Source organism: Quercus lobata, chromosome 7 (assembly GCF_001633185.2).
Source record: "Quercus lobata isolate SW786 chromosome 7, ValleyOak3.0 Primary Assembly, whole genome shotgun sequence".
Lineage (NCBI taxonomy): Eukaryota > Viridiplantae > Streptophyta > Magnoliopsida > Fagales > Fagaceae > Quercus > Quercus lobata.
Genome location: NC_044910.1, coordinates 7,975,351 through 7,991,592, shown reverse-complemented (window position 1 = coordinate 7,991,592; position 16,242 = coordinate 7,975,351). Strand labels below are relative to the sequence as shown.

Here is a 16,242-nt window from a genome sequence, read left to right as displayed (position 1 = left end):
AACACAAACATTAGAGACCAAAATGATAATTGAATAATTAAACCCAAGAAAAAAACACACTCTACAAAAGTAACGAAACTCAAAACTAAATAAATCTTCTTTCTCTCTCTTTTTATTTAGGGTAAAATACTGTTTTGGTCTCAAATTAAAAAAAAAATTAATAATAATAAATTTTTTCATTTTTATACTTTATAAAAAGATATATATATATATATATATTTTAATAGTTTGGAGACAAAAATAAGAATGAAAAAAAAAAAAAAAAACCTTTTAAAAAAAAATTTAAGCCTTTAAGAATAAAAAATGATATATACATTTTTAAATTTAAGGAAAAAAAAGTAAAACATTTTCAATAGTTGAACTAAAGAGAACTTTTCAATAGTTTAGGAATGAAAATTAATAATTTAATGTTTAATAAGACAAAATTTTGATAAAATTTGAGAATTAAAATAGTATTTTTTTTTTCCATTTTATTTATTCTTTTTAGAAGAATAATTAGTGTAAATAAATTATAAATAGTATTTGTCAATTAGGGATATGACATGAAGCCTTTTAAATAAAACCAAGAACCCATTACTACAAGATTGGACATGAAGCCTTATAAATAGTATTTGGCAATTATAGGTCTCACCAATAGAATCCACATTTATGTGAGAAGGTGTAATATGCTAGGTGTAATAAATAATTTCTCAACTTGAGTGGGAGACAGGATTGGAGATTATTTTCATGTCACGCACATCTATATCTATATCTATATAATACTAAAAGCTAAAATGTAGCATTTAATGTTGCTACCCTCTCATTGAGCCACATCAGCAGTCATGTCATTACCAACATTTTTTCTGAATTTCTCTTATAATTTAAAATGCATTTCCTAAATTTTAAAATACTAATAAAAGAAAAATGATTCCCAACCTTATCTCCACCATGAAGCCCAATCTTTATAGCTTTAATTATAGACATGTATCTCACGTTAATGATGACTAGCATGAAACCCAAACCTATATGTTGTCCACCATAAAGCCCAAACCCAACCGAATGGTCTTTAATTTTTAATGGCAAAAAACCCTTTCTGTCTCCCCACCTTTTGCCTTACCCCTGTTTCACGAATTTTTTTTCTAAATAACAATAAATATTAAAAAATTTAGTTAATTGTCACGTTTCAAAATAATGTTGAAAACTAGCATCTCGAGTGTCTAAAAATCAAGTTCCAAGATAAAAATCGAGTTTTTAAGTCTCGATTTGTAAGTGGATTAGTTTAAAGTGGAAAAAAAATTAAGCTAAAAATCGAGTTTTAAAGACTAGATTTCCATAAATTGAATAAAAACGCCGCTATAGGTCTATAAAACGTCACTAGAGGGCTTAAAAACGCCACTATAGGACTCCATAAATCTGTACTTAAGAAAAAAAAAATTTCCAGGAAAACGCCGCTATAGGGCTTTAAAACGTCACTGAAAGGCTTAAAAACGCCATTATAGGTGAAATTTTTTTCGCATGAAAATCGAGTCTTAAAGACTCGAGATCTATGTGGCCTTTTTCTAATATGGATCTCGAGTTTCTAAAACTCGAGATGCTACTTTCCTTTATTGTTTCAAACGTTGCCTAACTGACTATATACAATTCTATTGCATTGTTGTTTTGCACATTACCTCCTTGTTTCACAGTTTCAAGCTTGCTAATGGTAACCTCTCTCTCTTCCAAAGACAGTTCAAATCTTCAGAGTTAAGACTTCAAATTCATAATGCTAGGGCTCTCACGGCTCTTCCTTCCTCCAGATGTTCAAGTCCTTTCAGTTGCTGCCATTTCAGAAAAACCAAAGGCAGGGTATTTAACGCAAGGTGAATTTTTTACGGTCTCCATGTATCTTTTATTTTTGTTTTTAATTTTTCCATTCTACTTATCTTTCAACCTTGCAATGCCGCGACTACACAATTGAAGAGCTCATCACCAAGAGCTTCAACAATGTCATCTAGCAATCAAATTGGCTAGATGAATATGGAGAAAGGTACATCATGAAAACAATACCTAATCTTTCTCCCTCTCTCTTTGGTATTGGAACATCCACGTTTCATTTTTTTAATCCTTTTGGGTTTTCAATTCTAGCATATTTTTATTTTATTTAGTTTCTCAATTTTTGGAATTCTATTTTTTTTTCTTTGGTTTCTTAATGCCGCACAAGTGATTGAAGAAATTCTTAAACTGAACTTTGGATTGGATGTGTGGAACCCAATTGCTTATGCACTTGCAATGCTATTTACATATTTCTTTTAAATTTTGTTGTCAATTGTGATATCAATATTAGTTCTTTGGAAATTTGGTTTTCTTTTTAATGTTGTGGTTTTATTCAAGTATATGTATGTGAGATTGACCTATGTAAGCTCCACATATATATTCAATTTGTGTTTGCCAATTGGGTTTGTGTGTGGCCATGGGTCCTTGCTATCTAATTGCTATCTTATTTCTAGTTTTTAGGGTGCATATACTTTATAGGAATTTGTAAATGTTTTGGTGTTTTGGCTGCTTTTTGTTCAGGTGAATTTCATGTAAGATGTGGTTGATATTTGTAATAGAAATTGGATGTGAAGTTGACCACAAAGCACTTGCATGCCTTAAAATCAAATCCACCATCTAGTATGGTTGTGCATATTCTACCTCCAATTCTTAGAGTACAAGTAATGTCCTCTTTAGACTTATCAATCTTTGAAGCCTATTTAGTTACATGATAAATCATTTCATCTTGGGTCTTTCACATCTTAATTCCCCAGAACCATTATTTTCCATAAATTCAACCATTAGTGCAAATTGTTCAATATTGATTGGCTTTTGAAAGATTAGGCCTAACAAGTTTTCATGGGGAATTCAATTGTCGACTTTGGTAAGTTGGGTCCATCAAATTAACAAATCATATATATATATATATATATATATATATATATATATATTTCATGAGTCCTTCATTTGCTACTTCAATGCAAAGGACTTGGTCACTTTTTGAACATGTCAGCCAAGCAAATTATAAGTTTGAGTTTCTCAGTTGCAGTTAATCATTTTTTTGAGGGGGAAGGGGGTTATTTTCAATTGCAAAAATTAGGAACTTTTCTATGCAATTTGGATTTTTTATATGAAAATTTCAATCTAGGACCATTAGCTATTTAGGTGTTGCAATGTTAGCCCATAACTGTAGCTCCTAAAACATGGCAATGGTAGCCACCTATTTCTCCTCATCTCAAAATGAATATGGTGTTGACCTTTTTCGAAAAGCCACCAATTATGCAGGTTTGGGCATTATTGTTAAAGATAGTTATGGTTCTCTATATAGTCCATATTGAATTAATTCCTTGCCAAAGATTGTGGATGGTTGCCACAGCTGTGTTGAGAGCATCACACGTGTTAATTTAATATTTTCATTTGAATACAGCAAATTGATTTACAAAGCAAGCAGTGTTATGGTCAAGGGTGAAAGTTTTTAATTTGAGTACTTTCTCTTGGCTTTTAGATCCTTTGGGCATATTTTGATATGATTAGGCAAGGTCACTATGCAAAATCCATTGTACCATTTAGAGTACTTAATATTTTGCATTTCTTACTCTATACAAATTGAGTGCATTTGGTTTTATTTGTAGGAATTGAGGGCAACAATGCCAAATCACAAGAAAAGGTGGTGGCATTGATGAATAACAACCAAATTTGAAAGCCATCAAAGGTACTCCCTTTCTCTATCTCTCTTGCCTTTATTTATTTTTTTTTTTTCTTTGAACTGTATATGGAGGTTGCATTGGACTTGGCCAATACACCACTCAAAAATTATGACAAATTGCCTGAAAAATTTTGGGGGTGTGGGGGGGGGGGGGGGGGGAACCTCTTCCTTTTTTAGGTTTTAAGTAGTTATTGAAGAGAGACACAACTTGATTATTTACTATTTAATGGTCCTTTCTTTTTTTTCTTTTTTTTTTGGTTTTGTTGTGTGGATTGCAAATTGTCAAAGTTGAACTTTAATCTAAAGGAAAATTACTGGCTAGGGTGCCTCAACGTTGTTTTGGAGCATGGGATGCTTTTTTCACTATAGTGAGGAAGGTCAATTTACTTTCTATAATATTGTGTCTTTTGTTTTCCGTATCTCAATGCATTATTTCTAATACCTTTCAAAAATTAGGATCTTTATGGATTGATCTCAGAACCTCCAGCCTTATTAGGTAAATCAATTAATTTATGAGAGGTTTATGTGTAGATTACTGTGTAGAAGTTAGATTAAATCTCTTGAGAGGTTTATGCTTTGAGGGAACGGAACGGTTGACTCTTGAGATTAAATCTCTCCTCCTCCACTCTTTGTTTGCTTGGTGTTCTGCTTTCTCTTCTTTTTCTTGCTCTAATCTTTTTGTTATGCTTGATCATTGTAATTTTCAATCTTGATGTAAATCTTTCCATGTACACTCCTGGTGTACCTGGGGCTTTTGTTTTATGAAATATCATTATTTATTAAAAAAAAAAATACCATGTAGAAGTCAGATGGATACAGGGAGAACAGAAAGATTGCAAAGAAATGGGTTCAACTATTTAGTACTCCCTATTTCTTAGTCACAACTAAGAATGCAATGGACACATTCAGTTGATAAAAATTAACTTTACAAATTTGTTGGCTAGAAATATGAGGTATCATAATTGCAAATCGTTTATAAAATCCTTGACATGAATAAAGGAATTGTCTTAGAGTGATTTGTAAGTAGATTTTAATACGGTAGAAAAATAAATTTAAATTTCCATTTTATATGTTGGGTATGATTTGGTGCACATCAATCAATCATTACATTCATGCTTTGTTCATAATTTCTTTATATAATGTTATCAAATTAATCCAAGATGTGGAAGGAGTTGAACTATGTGGTACCCTTAAAAATTTTGTTGACTTAGCAACATATTAGTAGTACAATTTAGTTCTTTCTCTTCTTCTTTAAACAATTTTTATAAGTAATGGAAGAATTATTCACTAATGGGATAGGTTCTTTGGATGACTTAGAGATGGGAAATAACACAAAATTAAGTGCAGATAATACTCAACTATGATAGAAGTTTTTTAAGTAGTTTGTTAGTTTCTCATTTGCTTTACTATTTATCTTGGTTGTTAATGTATGTTTGAACTGCAATAATGAAAATTGGTTTATAAGAGATGAGGGCATTTACCAAGTTATTGTTTTCATTTGTCAGAGATACCACCTTCTTTGAGATCCATGGTGTGGTTGATCTGAAGAGAACATGCTATAAGGAAGTAGATAGTTGTAACATTTATTCATGCATAATCTGCAGAAACAAACAGCTACAAGTTTACAACATAAAGGCAAGTTAAATGATTTGTAATATAACTACATAGACCCATAAGATAGTTGGAGAGGACTGGATAATCTACCAATGGTTTCTTTGCTATATTACATGGAGAATCATGCTAAGATTAAGTACTTTTAATGATCTTTTTGTGCAAGGATAATTTGTAATTAAAAATATATATGTGCAACATAGCAGTATGACATAAATGTTTTGGTTTACAGACTCATCAAGTTTAAATTTCAAGGTGCTTCAATTCTGGGGGTAGTAGCTTGAGATGAAATGCAGTCTTATGTTAAAGCTTGGACAAAGAAATTTAATTTGAATGATCCTTTAATGGTAGAAGTAGTGGTCATTAAAGGATCACCATAATCAAAGGGTTGGAGCATATGGTTTATTGTGTAGGGACTGTGGCATTATTATGAATCCAATGGATGAATATTTTTAATAGAGGAGTTTAAACAGATAATTTGATAGGTACAATCTCTCTCTCTCCAACACGAGTTGTAATGAAGCTGAAAAGGATAGAAGTTGTTAACATGCATATTCTTTTGAAAAGCTTTGAGAATACAATGTCTTTAAACATATATTTCAAAGTATCTTTCCCGTGCATCGCACGAGTTAGCGACTAGTGAAATTAAAATCAATGAACAAAATCATTCTACTACACTAAAAATCTCATTCTGAAGCAAAATACTTGACTACAAGCACAAATAAACTTAGTGGGCTTGGGTTGGGGAGAGTCAGCATAGGTTTGTTTTGAGAGTCTCTTGGTGCACCAGCAGAGACATGCATGAAGAGCCACAAGCAAATACCATCATGAACACCATTTTCACTAAACTTACATTTAAAACATAAATAGAACTAGCAGTTTCTTTTTTTTTTTTCTTTTTTTTTGGGGTGGTAATATAATTAGCACTAGCAGTTGGTATATATCATAAGTAAAACTACAATATTGAAAACGTTGGAGACACAAACCGACTACTAAACTCAGTAGGAGACACAAACCAACTTGAAAACTTGGATAGAAGGGTTTGAAATTAAAATAACAAAACTCCCTACTAAACGGACTCGGAGTCAGAGACTCAAAACCTATATATAAATATAAAACCAGGCAATCCCTCTCGTTTATTTTTTATCGTCAAGAAGATTATCAGTAATTATTGATTCAGATATTTGGGTTGCCATAGCGTTCGACAGTAAAGAAGAGAAGCGGGAGATACAATCTTTTGCTTCATTAATGGATGATATGCCTTCTGATAAGAGTTTCTTCAATGTGCTTGTACAGCAAAGTCCGGACCAGAAAAACAATACTGTTTATCATTATTCTGCTTCCTCCGATAATCTGCCTTCTGATGAGAGCTTCTTTCATGCACTTGTAGAGCAAAGTCGAGCAGAGAAATACAATAATGTTAATCATTGTTCTAATGATATTGTTGACCATTCTTCATACGCTTAAAAGCTTGAGATAGATAAGCTATCGGATGGGGATTATTGCTCACAACCATTCCTTAGAAATCTTAGCATGGAGAAGAAGGCTCAGTGTGAATTCCAAAAGGACTGTCATAATAATAAAGAAAGCGGGGTTTCTTGCGACGAGTCTTGGTTGGATGAGTTACTACTTTCTAATTTTCACCAACGTCGTTCTCTTGCAGCTTTCCTTACAAATTTTCACATAGATAAAGGAACGAAAAAGTACTGAAAATTTGTCCCTTTCAAGCACTACAAAAAACATGACTTGTTTCAACCCATTTTTTCCAAGGGTTCACTGAAAATGGTTGAAACAAATGCTAAAAACTGGCGCGCTAATTAAAGTCTGACTAATCTTCTTACAATGCTCATTAAAACCCTTGTAATAAATTAAAACACTAAAATCCTGCGTAATTGTTTCCTCCAAATTTTTACATTCTTCAACTGAATTCTAACACAACCCTCAGAATAAAGTCTCTCTCTCACACAAACTCAAAATTCAAAAAACCAATTTTCGAATAAAGTCTTTGCTCACTCTCTTAGATAACCCATTTTCATTTTGTTCAACCATCCTCCAAACTAAATGAGAACTCTTAGAAAATTCTCTCTCTCTCTCTCTCTTGGAGCTCATCTCATCTCCGATGATAGGTTGAGGCGCGGTGGTCGGCAATCCTATCTCCGACGATAGTCAGAGCCCTCTCCTTTGCCCCTTTGTCTGTTTACAGGTCTCTCTCTCTCTCTCTCTCTGTGTGTGTTTGTTTCCTGAGAAAAAAAAAATTGAATTTGGAAATTACCTAGTTGAACTTTGCAAAGAATTTTTGGTATTCTCTCTTGTTTTCTCTCTCTCATTCTCTCCATTGATATTTCTCAGAAAAGACAATTCTAGTTACCGAAGGAGCCAATTTCATTGGCTCTCACATTGTGGTTTAGCTTCTCAATGAAGGCTTTAGGGTTTCGATCATTGACAATCTTGATAATTCCGTCACCGAAGCTGTTGATAGGGTTCGTGATTTGTTTGGCCCTAAGCGGTCTCAGAATCTTGAATTCCACCTGGTATTCAATTTTGTGTCTCTGTGTGTGTAAATTTCTGTTTGTTTGGTTACCGAGAAAATGAGGGAAAAGAAGGTTATGATAGTTTTTAGACCCCTTAAAACCAATTGATTTAACCTAGGTAATTAGCCAAGTTGTTACTTAGTCCAATTTAACAAGTTTAGGTTATCACAATAACAAAGATCAAATCATGCAAAGCAGGGAAAAATAAATAACACAAGATATGATCACCCAAGAAACCAAACCGGTAAAAACCTGGGGAGGATTTGACCTAGCTATCCTCAAGGTAAACTTGAATCTACTATCTTGAAAAAATCGAAGTTCATACAATAAGACTTACAAGCTCTCACGCTCGACTTCTTATTGCTACCCACCAGTAGAACTTACTGATAGGACCACGTGCAAGCTTCGAATCCACGGACTCTTTCTTTCTTGGATTCACCACCAGATACAAGCACACCCGCTTGTATTTTCTTTAAGCTTCAATGGCAACAACTAAGTTGATCATCAAGGTGTAGATAAATCTTCTCCTTGAAAACCCTAGCTTGTGTAAAGGAAAACTCCTCTAGATCTCACAAGAGATTTATACAAACAGCAATATGATCAACACTAAAACGTGGCTAGAGTTTGCCTTTTATACTTAGGACAAATAAGAAACCCTAAAAACGTTTTAAAACAACTAGGGTTGAGTTAGAAAATTCTGCAGAAAAACATTCTGCCTGAGCTTTGATCGATTGAGCCTAAGCTTCAATCGATCGAACCAGGCCGAAATGCATTAATCTTTTCTGCATTAAGCTCGATTCCAACTTTACATAAATGCACAACTTTGAGCAAGACTAAAACACTTCTAAACACATTGTTTTGATCATGGTTTGCCAACAATACAAATTAGAGTTCTAAATACATAAAATCCTAAGTCTTTAGGCAGTCTCGGTAAGCTCAGCGGACGTGATCCGAGGATCAGAACCCCACTAGATAGATGACCCAGTGATGTAAGATATGACAACACCTAATGAGGGTGACTCATTATAGGGATAGTCAGGCTCCCAAACAACTAGAACCCCAAGAGCCTCAGCCACTACCCGAGGGGTAATGGTGAACTCAACACCTCATATCCAACTCCTAACAAGGGTGTTGGAATCATAGACGTGGTAAGAGAGGTTCGAGAAGAACTCTCTAATTAGGGTGGTCGAGGGTGGATGATCTATCTCTAAGAGAGGCAACCAACCTCTAGACTCAAAATTAGCCCTAATGGCCGGATCAATCTCATCTAAAACTACAGCTTGCTCAGCCCATATCTTACGCTTACTGTTCAAAGTATCAAAGGCCTCTCTGCACTTATCATTCCTAAACACCTCACTCCTAGAGGGAGACTCAGAGGAAGTGGAAGGGGTCCTATGGGCTCTAGTTTTCCTAGGCATGGTCCTAGGATAAGGACCAAAACACAAAGCAAAGGAACAAAAACACAAAAAACAAAACCAAGGGCAGATTGCAAGTTAGCACAAAAAAAATATAGAATAAAAATCTATATGATGCATGAACAAATTAAATGGTATGATGCATGTTCTAATGCAATGCAATTAAGTCCAAAAAGTTCAAATTCACAAAATTGGCTTGAACATAGAGGTATTAACACAAAAACCCCAAAATTTGGAAAACCACTTGATCAATTTGAAAGATATTGACGAATTGATCATCATACATGATAGAGTTCAAAAATTAATGACCAAATACATCAATTTAACAAGCCAATTTCATCAATTTAACCCAATTTGATAAAATCCCCAATTCGGATCAATTTCAAACCCTAGAATTTCCAATTTTTCAAAAACCACAAAATTGATCAAATTAAACTACAAGAACCATGATAGTAACATCCTAGAACAAAAACCCAATAATCAATTTCATCAAAAATGGTTTGAATCATCAAAAACCCCAAAATATGAAAAGTGCCGAAAATACCCGATGAATATGCATGAAAAATGCATGAAAACATGAAATAAAATGCAAAAGTAAGGGCAAAAAGGACTTACTGGCCTTGGAAGACAAAAACCTTGCAAAAAATTTCGGAAGAAAATGACAAAAAATCTTTGGTGGAGCCTTAGCCAAGTTGGAGAGAGAGGAAAGTTTGAAAAACTTTTGAAAAAGTGTCTTTGAAAAAGTCCAATCTAACTTTTAAAAAAACATGATTCACGAGTTTCGATCGATCGAAAAACAGCCTCGATCGATCGAAATAGACAGAGCCTTTAACAAAATAATTTGAAAAATGTTCGATCGATCGAAACAGACAGAGGCTCTCTCTAACATATTTAAAAATTTTCGATTGATCGAAAAACAGAATGGATCGATCGAAATGGGCAAAGGCTCACTAAATTTGAGGAAAAACACAGTTTTTTGAAAAACAATTAGAATCAACTCAAAGCATTGAAATTTAAGAACAAAATGCATGAGTAAGTGATGATGTGATTTTCAAAAACAAGAATTTTAAGCCCAAATTCCCAAAAACAAAATTTCTTGCATTCTCCATAAATTTTCAAGCAACAAATTAATTTTGCACAAAATTCAAAGTATTTGCAAAACTTGATTGGTCAGACCATACACATACACAATAACATGTACAAAGTTTAGCAAAGAGTAACTCGTGCAGTGTGTGCAACTAGCAAAAACTTGAGATACATGTGAGGTGATATGTGAATAGCAATCAATCACAAAGTCTACAAAATTCATCATAAAGAATTTAAAAGAGACTATCACTTAAAGAGTTACATCATATAACTCTCACATCTCTTAGATCATAAGCTTGCAATCATGTAAGTTTCTTGAATTTATGCCTCATAATATACATACCAATTTTAAGTCATGTGAGTTTGACATCAAACCTAATAGTACACACCAATTTTAAGTATTAAGCAATTTAAACCGAGGCTTCACCTTATGTTCTTTTTGTGCATGTGCTACACTTTCTCGAGTACAAAATCTTATGATATGCACTAAGGTGTTCATGATTGGCTAGTGAATAGTGGTGAGATGGTTATTTATGCCTTTCTCTAAAAGTTCAAGTCCAACATTAAAAAACATGTGACTTTAAGATTAAGACAGAGTAATCAAAAACCATAAATATCTTTCCCACACAACATGCACTACAAAGTTTCAACTAGTAAAGTGCAATAAGTAAGCTCATCAAAGCTAAATAAGGTACAAACGACATGTTATGTGAAAATAAATTGACCAACCTTGTTCTCAAAAACCAAGAAGAATAGTACAAAACAAAATTTGCTTCCTTTTTTTTTATTTTTTTTTTATTTAAAAAAAAAACACCTTGAATGAAATGCATGAATGTTATGCAATGCAAATCCTAGAAAAAAAAAAAAAAAAAATAATGGTCACAAAGGGTAGAGCAATGAAGCACAAGGACCATGAAGACCAAGACAGATCAGAGACACAAAATCACACCAATTACTTGACGAAGAGTCTCAAACTTACTTCTATCAAGAGGTTTGGTGAAAATGTCGGCATTCTGACGTTCAGTAGGAATATACTCAAGACACACAATCTTTCTTTCAACAAGATCCCTAATGAAGTGATACCTAATCTCTATGTGCTTAGTCTTAAAATGTTAAACAGGGTTCTTAGATATGTCAATAGCACTAGAGTTATCACAGTAAACCACCATGGTATCTTGGGATATCCCATAATCAGTTAAAATATTTTTCATCCAAAGAAGTTGTGAGCAACAACTTCCAGCAGCAATATATTCTACCTCAGCAGTAGATAAGGACACAGAATTTTGTTTTTTACTCATCCAAGTAACAAGATTAGCACCAACATAAAAACACTCACCAGTGGTGCCTTTTCTATCATCAATATTACCAGCCCAATCAGAATCAGAGAAACCAGCAAGAGACAGATTAGACTCTTTACTATAAAAGAATCCATAATCACAAGTTCCAGCAACATATTTAATTATTCTTTTGACAGCATTTAAGTGTAAAACTTTAGGATTAGATTGAAATTTAGAACAAACACCAACACTAAAAGCAATATCAGGCCGACTAGCAGTCAAATATAAAAGACATCCAATCATACTTCTGTATAATGTAACATCAACAGACTCACCTGACGGATCATTTGTTAATTTTGCATTGGCAGCCATTGGTGTTCTGGCATGGGCAGCATTGTCCAGTCCAAATCTCTTGACTAGATTCTTTGCATATTTTGCTTGGTTGATGTAGATCCCTGAGTCCGTTTGTTTCACCTGTAATCCCAAGAAATAAGTTAGTTCACCAACCATACTCATTTCAAACATCGCCTTTATTTCATCTGCAAAAGAATGAGCAAGAGAGTTATTAGTAGCACCAAAAATAATATCATCAACATAAATTTGAGTTACAACAAAACTATTCTTATCCTTTCTTATGAAGAGAGTAGTGTATGTAGATCCCCTTTTGAAGCCATGCTCAGTGAGATATGCAGTCAATCTATCATACCAAGCCCGTGGAGCTTGTTTCAAACCATACAGAGCTCTCTTCAATTTACACACATCATCCGGTCTGTGAGGATCAACAAAGCCTTTTGGTTGTTCAACATATACTTCTTGCAGCATTCCATTCAAGAAAGTATTTTTGACATCCATTTGATATAGCTTGAAGTTCAGATGACTAGCTATTGCCAACAGTATCCTAATGGATTTCAATCTTGCTACCAGAGCAAAGGTCTCATCAAAGTCAATCCCTTCCACTTGTGTGTAGCCTTGAGCAACAAGTCTTGATTTATTTCTGATAACAGTGCCATGTTCATCTAACTTGTTCTTAAAGATTCATTTAGTTCCAATTACATTTACACCCTTTAGTCTAGGAACTAATTCCCACACATCATTCCGAACAAATTGATGAAGTTCTTTATACATAGAGTTTACCCAATCAGCATCTTGAAGTGCCTCATCTACCTTTTTCGATTCAAATTGGGACAGATAGCATGAGTGTGTAATTACACTTAAGGCTTTTGACCTTAATCTCGTGTTCAAAAGCCTTAATCTCATGTTATCATTCAGACTTCCCAATATATTTGAGGAGGGATGGTTAAGCCTTACTCTAGAGGAAGGACCTTTAACTAGAGATGTGGATGTACCTTTCTGTCTTGATGAAGGACTAAACTCATGTTGAGCCTATTGAGTCTCATGAACTGGAGTGGATGGTTCAGGATTTGATGGCATAGAAATTGCATCATTTAACACCAATAGCTCCTCATCACTATGTTTCCCAACATAATCAATAGGGAGTGAGTCATTAACCTCCATAGACTTATCTTGAACCGGAGTAGTACTTTCTGAATGTGCTTTTGGACATACTTCATCATTGATCACAACATTTGATGATTCCATGACAGTTTTAGTTCTCAGGTTATACACTCTATACGCTCTACTAGTAGAGGAGTACCTTAGAAAATATCCCTTGTCACTCTTTGCATCAAATTTCTCTAGGTTCTCTCTATCACGAAAAATGTAACAATCACTACCAAATATCCTAAAATACTTAACAACCAGCTTCTTTCCTCTCCAGAGTTCATAAGGAGTCTTCTTAGAATCAGGTCTGAAATACACCCGGTTGAGTGTATGACAAGCAGTGTTAACTGCTTCTCCCCAGAAGGATTTTGGCAATTTTTTATTGTGTAGCATGACATGTGCCATCTCCTAAACGACCCTATTTTTCCGTTCAACTATTCCATTTTGTTGTGGTGTCTTGGGTGAAGAGAACTCTTGATGTGTGCCTTGTTCATTGCAGAAGGTAGCCAGCTTGGTATTCTCAAATTCTCTTCCATGGTCACTTTTGATCCTGGCTATCACAGTATCTTTTTCAACCTGCAATTTCTTACACAGATGTATCATCTTCTCAGGAGCCTCAGCTTTATCTTTTAAAAGCACAACCCAAGTATATCTGGTAAAGTCATCCACAACTACTAGAATATACTTCTTTCCTCCTAAACTCTGAACTTGAGCAGGACCCATAAGATCAGTGTGCAGTAACTCCAGAAGTCTTGAAGTTTGAACACTAGCCACAGATTGATGTTTAGACTTTATCTGTTTACCTATCTGACATGGCCCACATATGCACTTATCTATCTTCTCAAACTTAGGTAAACCAACAACAGCATCACATTTGGAAATCTTTTCTAACTGCTTATGACTTCCATGCCCCAACCGTTGATGCCACAAATCAACTTGATCAATCTTTGCACTAAAACACTTGTTACTTATGCTTGGTGTCAATCCATAACAGTTGTCCACTGTCCTTACACCAACACACATACAGTCACCTCCTCCATCAAGTATCTCACATTCATACTTAGTGAAGAGAACATTCAGTTCATTGTCACAAATTTGACTGATGCTAAGTAAATTTGCCTTCAGTCCATCAACATACCAAACATTTTCAAAGACTGGTAACCCTGGAATGTCCACAGTTCCAATGCCTCTGATTACAGATTTGCTTCCATCTCCAAAAGTGACTGTCCCAATCTTTCCTTCAAAGAGGGTCTTAAATAATCCTTTGTTTCCTGTCATATGCCTGGAACAACCACTATCCAAATACCAAAGACAAGAATCACGTGCCTTTAAGGTTGTTAAGGCAGTATAACACAAAAAATTATTATCACATATGATAAGACCAAGGCATCCAAGGAAAGATTTAACAAACTCAACAAGCAACAAATACACAAAGTAAGCAAGTTGATAAATAAGCAAAAAGAATTTCCAAGAATCCATAACAACAGGGGTCAAGGATCAGCTCTGTGATCAAAAGATCAATAACAAAAGAGCTACCCACTCTGATACCACTTGATAGTTTTTAGACCCCCTAAAACCAATTGATTTAACCTAGGTAATTAGCCAAGTTGTTACTTAGTCCAATTTAACAAGTCTAGGTTATCACAATAACAAAGATCAAATCATGCAAAGCAGGGAAAAATAAATAACACAAGATATGATCACTTAGGAAACCAAATCGGTAAAAACTTATGGAGGATTTGACCTAACTATCCTCAAGGTAAACTTGAATCCACTATCTTGAAAGAATCGAAGTTCATACAATAAGACTTACAAGCCCCCACGCTCGACTTCTTATTGCTACCAACCAGTAGAACTTACTGGCACGACCACGTGCAAGTTACGAATCCACGAACTCCTTCTTTCTTGGATTCACCACCAGATACAAGCACACCCGTTTGTGTTTTCTTTAAGTTTCAATGGCAGCAACTGAGTTAATCATCAAGGTGTAGATAAATCTTCTCCTTGAAGACCCCAAGTTTGTGTAAAGGAAAGCTCCTCTAGATCTCACAAGAGATTTACAAAAACAGCAATATGATCAACACTAAAACGTGGCTAGGGTTTGCCTTTTATATTTAGGACAAATAAGAAACCCTAAAAACGTTTTAAAACAACTAAGGCTGAGTTGGAAAATTCTGCAGAAAAACATTCTGCCCGAGCTTCGATCGATCAAGCCTAAGCTTCGATCGATTGAGCCAGGCCAAAATGCATTAATCTTTTCTGCATTAAGCTCAATTCCAACTTTACATAAATGCACAACTTTGAGCAAGACTAAAACACATCTAAACACATTGTTTTGATCATGGTTTGCCAACAATACAAATTAGAGTTCTAAATACATAAAATCCTAAATCTTTAGAACTTAACAGGTTAGAAATTAGAGATTCTTGAATATCTTGAGCAATGCTGGTTTTGATTTTTGGGAGATTTGTATTTTCTTTAAAAAAATTTTAACAGTTTCTTGGCAACCAAACGGTGGCATTTTGAGGTTTTTGGCTTTTGGTTACATTACGTGTTGGTTTTATTGCAGGGTGATCTTAGGAATAAGGACTTGGAGAAGCTCTTTTCTCAAACACGGTATGTTTAATTTCAATTACATTAGCAGTGCTATGATTTTCCACTGTTTTCATTCAATTTTGCTGTTAACTATTTTCTACGGAAACAAACAGAATTATAGACTTTTTCAGAATTGGCTTAATTTTGTGCCATTGGATTTGTTTGAGACAGATTTGATGCTTTGATCCATTTTGCTGGCCTAAAAGCTGTTGGGGAAAGTGTTGCAAACCCTCGCCGTTATTTTGATAACAATTTGATTGGCACTATAAATCTTTATGGGGTTATGGCAAAATATGATTGCAAAAAGGTGTGTCCGCGATTTAATTTCTTGAACTCATTTGATATTGTTTTTGAATCTTGCGCTAAGTCTTAAAGAATTTTTGGCTGTTAAGTTATGCATTAAACGTTCATTTTAGTCATATTTGATTTTGCAAAATCTTTGATTCCAGTATATTTTTTTTCAAATCATAATTGCATAAGCTATTATTTGTATATGTAGCTGTATATTTGTGAAAGCAATATTGTTGTTT

General features: G+C 34.3%; 1 long non-coding RNA gene across 1 annotated transcript; it reads left to right on the top strand.

The window, feature by feature from the left end:
- Window positions 1–7,736: 7,736 nt before the first annotated feature.
- On the top strand, window positions 7,737–16,013 carry LOC115954234. Its single transcript, XR_004083858.1, has 3 exons — window positions 7,737–7,839; window positions 15,687–15,733; window positions 15,884–16,013. It is a non-coding gene; the product is annotated as an uncharacterized LOC115954234 (long non-coding RNA).
- The last annotated feature ends 229 nt before the right edge of the window (window positions 16,014–16,242 follow it).